Raw genomic sequence first — 5,657 nt, 5'->3', positions numbered from 1 at the left:
GATGTTCCAGATAGAGGTTGGGTTCTTTAAAAAATTTTTGGCCCAATTAATTTTAAAAGTATTATTGAGAGAGTTAAAGTCTAGAAAGTTAATTCCACCTGATTCATAGTCATTCATAAAGACAGATTTTCTTATGTAGTGTGTTCGATTTTTCCAGATAAAATTAAGAAGTGTGCGATCAATTTCTTTACAAATGTTGTTGTCAAGGTGTAAGCAGATGGCAACATAAGTTAGACGGGAGATTCCTTCTGCTTTGGTTAGCAGTACTCTACCTCTTTAGGATAAGTCCCTTTGTAGCCATTGATTAAGCTTCTTTTTGGTTTTCTGTATGATTGGAGTAAAGTTAGATGAACATCTTTGTTTTTGATTTTTATTAATTAGAATACCCAAGTACTTAATTTCTTGTTTAACAGGGATCGAGCAGATAACATCAACTGAGCAGTCTTTAATAGCTAGTAATTCACATTTGTTTAAGTTTAATGTTAAACCAGAAGTTTGAGAAAAAATATTAATTACGTCTAAGATTAGAGGAATCTGGCTTGAGTTTTTTAAAAAGAGTGTAGTGTCATCAGCCAATTGGCTAATGATAAGCTCTTTGCCAGCTATGGTAATGCCCTGCACATTACTAGAACAAATGTGGTTTGTTAGGATTTGAGTGCAGAGAAGAAACAGATATGGTGAGATTGGGCAACCTTGGCGAATGCCTCGTTTTAGGTCAAATCTAGCGGTGGAGCCATGTCTCATTTTTATAGAGCTGTTACCATTCGAATATAAAGTTCTAACAGCATTACAGAAAAAATCACCAAAGCCGAATAATTTTAATGAGTTGAAAATAAATTGGTGTTCGATTGTGTCGAATGCTTTATAAAAGTCTAGGAAAAGAATAAAGCTGTCATCAGGCACCAAATCAGAGTAATCAAGTAGATCTAGCACCAATCTGATATTATTAGAGATATGCCTATTTTTCATGAAACCTGACTGCGTTTCATCGATGATTAACTGTAATACTTTTTTGATTCTATTAGCAAATATTAAAGCCATAATTTTATAATCACAATTAAGCAAGTAGATGGGTCTCCAGTTTTCAATTAAGAGTATGTCTTTATTTGGTTTTGGAATGAGAGTTATTAGACCTTGAGAAAGTGTCAGAGGGAGAGCATTTTTTTCTATACTTTCTAGAAAAGTTTGTTGTAGGAACGGAGCTAAATTATTAGAGAATGCCTGGTAAAATTCTGCAGATAAACCATCTGTGTCGGGAGATTTGTTGGACTTCAGCGCGAGAATGGAATTAAGTACTTCCTCCAGAGTTAGAGGGCTGTCGCACTGACTCCTGTCCTCCTCGTCAATAGTTCGGAGGTTTTGAATATTGTTAAAAAATAAGGAGGAAATGTCCTCATTGTATCTTGAGCTGTATAGATTAGAATAGAAATTAGCACAAAATTTTGAAAGATGTATCGGATTGTTGGAAATAGTGCCATTGATACTTAAGCGGTTAATAAAGTTGTTTGTTGATCTGTTTTTTTCCAGTCTAAAGAAGTAGGCAGAGTTTTACTCTCCCTCCTCCAGCCATTTTTTCCTGGATCTAACAAAGGCACCTTCAGCTTTGTGTTGATATTTGGTCTAATTTGTTTTGAAGGTCAATTAAAGTTAATTTATCCTCCTCCTCAACCTCTTCTGGTCTTTTTTGATAATAAGATATAATTTTGCTTACCACTTCTTTCTCTTCAGCTTTTCTTGATTTGGCATTTTGACTTCCATATTTTCTTAAGAATTTACAAGTTTCAAATTTAAAAAGTTCCCAATTGGTGCAAAAAGATTTTTCTTTATTGGCCTTATTCCAATAAAAATTAATCAATTTTGTAATTTCAATTCTGACTGCTTCATGCCTCAGTAAAGAAATATTTAGCTTCCAGTAATTGAATTTCCGAGTAGTACTGTCAGGAGTAATAATTTGGATATTAATATAAATAGCTCTATGATCCGTCAGAGGGGTTGGCAAAATATTCACAGTGATGTTATCTTTATTTAAACAGCTTGAAACAAGCCAGAAATCAATGCGAGATTGTTTGGAACCGGTTTTATTACTCCAGGTGAAACGTTTGTCATTGGGAAATTTCTCTCTCCAAACATCCACAATATCGAACTTATTTATAAATCTTTTGAGATTGGTGCTATATGAGGTTTCCCGTCTTGGAGGCCATCTATCAAGTGTATTATTGATAGCAATATTAAAGTCCCCCCCAACAAAAAGTATGGAGTCTGGGTATCTGGATAACCATAAGCTTATTTTTTCTTCTAAGGAGTTCAGTAGTTTGTCGTTGTCATTTTTATTGTTGTAACCATATATATTAACAATGATAAAATTGTAAATATCATTTTTAACTGCCATACAGATGTAGTGGCCAAGAGTGTCACAATCAGAGTCTAATATGTAACCAGAAAAGTTGTTCTTAAGTGTGGTGACACCAGATGAACGTTCAGAACCATGAGATAACCAAATATCGTTGCCCCATTGTGATTTCCAAAAATTTGCATCAGTAGATGTGGAATGACTCTCTTGCAAAAAACATAAATTTGTTTTAAATTGTTAAAGAAATAAAAATAGAGCTTTGCGCTTGCATGTTTGCCTTAGTCCCCTGGCATTGAGAGAAACGAGTGAAAAAAGACACGTTTAATGAACTGATCTAACAAAGAAAGAATAGATTTACAGAAGAGAAGGGGACCGAGCACTGCACGAATCATACGAAAATAATGTAATAATCCTGACTAACTAAATAAAAATAGAATAACATCCAACCCGTTTTGGTTTAGAAAATAAAATAAAATAAAAAAAGTGCAGCCAAAATAAGAAGAGGGCTATAATTTTTTTTTTCCTTCTTCCTCTCTTCTTCTTCTTCTTCTAAGAAATTAAGGTTTAAAATAAGGTTATGGCCCTAATCAGAAAATGATGTATGGACAGTAAACATCAACCAATTCGTAATTAAGAAATAGTGTTAATAGTCTCACCCAAGCAGTCAGCTTTTAAATGTAGGATGAGCGTTTCTATGTAGGAGGGAGCACTTCTGTTCCATTGATGAAGCCACGGGTTCCAACGAAGTATGCCGACTTCCCCTCCTTGCGTGCTTTGTCTATTAATGGCCACAATTTGGCACGACGACTTCTGTCTTCCTGGGATAAATCTTCAGCGAATTTCAAGTGATTCTCTCGCAGGTAAGAGGATGTTTTGGCTGCTTTCCAGACAGCATCCCTGGAGACACGTGAGGTGAATTGTATGATGATGCCTCTCGGATTGGCGTTGCCTTGCTTCCTGGGTCCCAGTCGATGCACGGTGTCGATGACGTCAGGTAGCTTCTGTTTCTGTTCAGGTAAAACCGATTGGCAAATTTCTATCACCTTTCTTCGTGTGTCTTCTTTCTCAGTTTCCATGGCACCGTGTAGTTTGAGGTTCCATCTTCTGGAGTATCTTTCCAGACCAGACAGTCTCAGCTGGGGGTTATCCAGTTGGTCTTCGCCTCTTTTTACTTTTCTTTCAAGGTCATTCACTTTTTCCTTTACATCTTTCATTTCAGCATGCATAAAGTCAATCGATTTTTTGAGACCTTCAATCTTCAGAGCATTTTCTTTCACCATACTTGAATTCTCTTTCACCATGATTTCCAGACTGTCCGATCTTCTGTTTATCAATGCTGAAAGATGGGATATGATCTCTTTTGAAGTGGGTGGATCGTTGCTGCCAGAGTCGTACATCACTTTTTTTGACACTGGAGATTTGAGAGGTGTTGCAGGGAGGGATGGAAAGTCATCCATATCTTCAACATTTGGAGCAACCGATGACTGGGATGCAGCGTAGTTGTGGCAGTTGTCCACAAGTATGTTGCCTGAGGTAGCGGTAGCTTCGACAGCCTCTCCAGATGCTAGCTTGGATTTTGATATATCTAATCCTCTCTTTGCACCTTTTGAAGTCGGCATTCTGCTTCTTATCTCTTAGAGGTCAATGTATTCTTGTTTATAAAGAGATTTGTTGGTGTTTTAAAGAATAAAGTCAGGGTTTTACCGTATTTCAAGAACTTTTTGTGCAGTACTCGGTAAAGAGCGTCTACTCACTCCGCCATCTTGGTCGCCCCTCCCGTGCACATGATTTTTGAACTGTAGATTCGGACAGCACTACAAAATGGCAACCGCACTATATAGTGCACTATATATGGGTTAGGGCGGTAATTCGGACACAGCCGTATATTTTGTGAAAAGGAAAGTGAATCTACTCAACATCTGTTTTTCTTTTGAAGAGGTTATGTAGCACCACTACTGCTTGCTTAGCGGTGTAATATTAATGTTGGAGAAATGGCAAATGACTTCACAATTCATGATGCAAATCCATTTTTTTCATTCATTTTATTGTTATAAAAATGAGTATATATGCAGGCTCAAAATTAGAAATTTGAGAGTTCAAGAAGTACAATTAATTAAAAACATTTAATTGAATTGGAGTAAAATGACATTTAGTTAGATAAATATGTAAATTTGAGTGGTAAAACATAATTATTGAATTGAATAGACATAAGAAATTAGGTTGAATAAATTTAACTCAATTACTTCTTGTTAGACTTTAGATTGTCGTTTTAAATTTGACAAACAAGTTAGTGCAGTGGTCCAGTCCAGCTTTTATTATCTTAGATTAATCGGTAAAGCGAAGCCATATCTCCCCCATGACACCCTGGAAAGGGTTGTTCAGGCATTCATCTTTTCCAGACTGGACTATTGTAACTCCCTTTATTCCGGGATCGACCAGTCTCTCCTCCACCGTCTTCAGCTGGTCCAGAATTCCGCTGCCCGACTTCTAACGGGGACCAGACGGCATGATCACACCAGTACTGCGCTCTCTGAACTGGCTGCCTGTTTCTTTTAGAATTGATTTTAAAATCTTACTCTTGGTTTTTAAATGTTTAAATGGTCTGGCACCTCCTTATCTTTCTGAGCTCCTGCAGAGTCATCGTCCTCGAAGAGCTCTGCGATCTGTAGACCAGATGCTCTTAGCGGTTCCAAGGACTCGACTGGTGACCAAGGGGGACAGAGCTTTTTTAGTGGCTGCTCCTAAACTATGGAATCGTCTTCCCCTGTCAGTGAGATCTGCCAGATCCTTAAATGATTTTAAATCTCTGCTAAAAACACATCTTTTTACATCGGCTTTTAACACCAGAGAGGACGATAATTAGACAGCTTTTTTAGTGTTTTCTTTTAATGATGATTTTATTATCGTTTTACTGTGCTTCTTTGAATTTTACCTATGGTTTTACTGTATTTATACTTGTGCAGCACTTTGGATGTCTGGCAGATGTGAAAGTCCTATATAAATAAAGATTTGATTGATTGATTGATTGATCTAAGATAGCACAAGGGTTAAAAAGGTGCCACCTCTTTCAGCGGCACTTCTGCATTTCTGTGACCCAGTTTGATGACTAACTGACTAATACGTCCAAGGAAAGCAACAAAACAAAAAAGTAAAAAACAATGATGATGTCTCGATGCAAATGAGAAAAATAACATTAAGTGCAGGAGAATGATCAGATTGTCTTACATGTTTGTTTTTGACGGAGCTTCTTTTTCTGTGCTGCTGTCAGTAGCAAATGATCCACTCACTTTGTTACTTCGTTTTGTTT

The sequence above is a fragment of the Oryzias latipes genome, chromosome 3 (assembly GCF_002234675.1).
Source record: "Oryzias latipes chromosome 3, ASM223467v1".
Lineage (NCBI taxonomy): Eukaryota > Metazoa > Chordata > Actinopteri > Beloniformes > Adrianichthyidae > Oryzias > Oryzias latipes.
Note: the sequence above shows the minus strand (reverse complement) of the source record.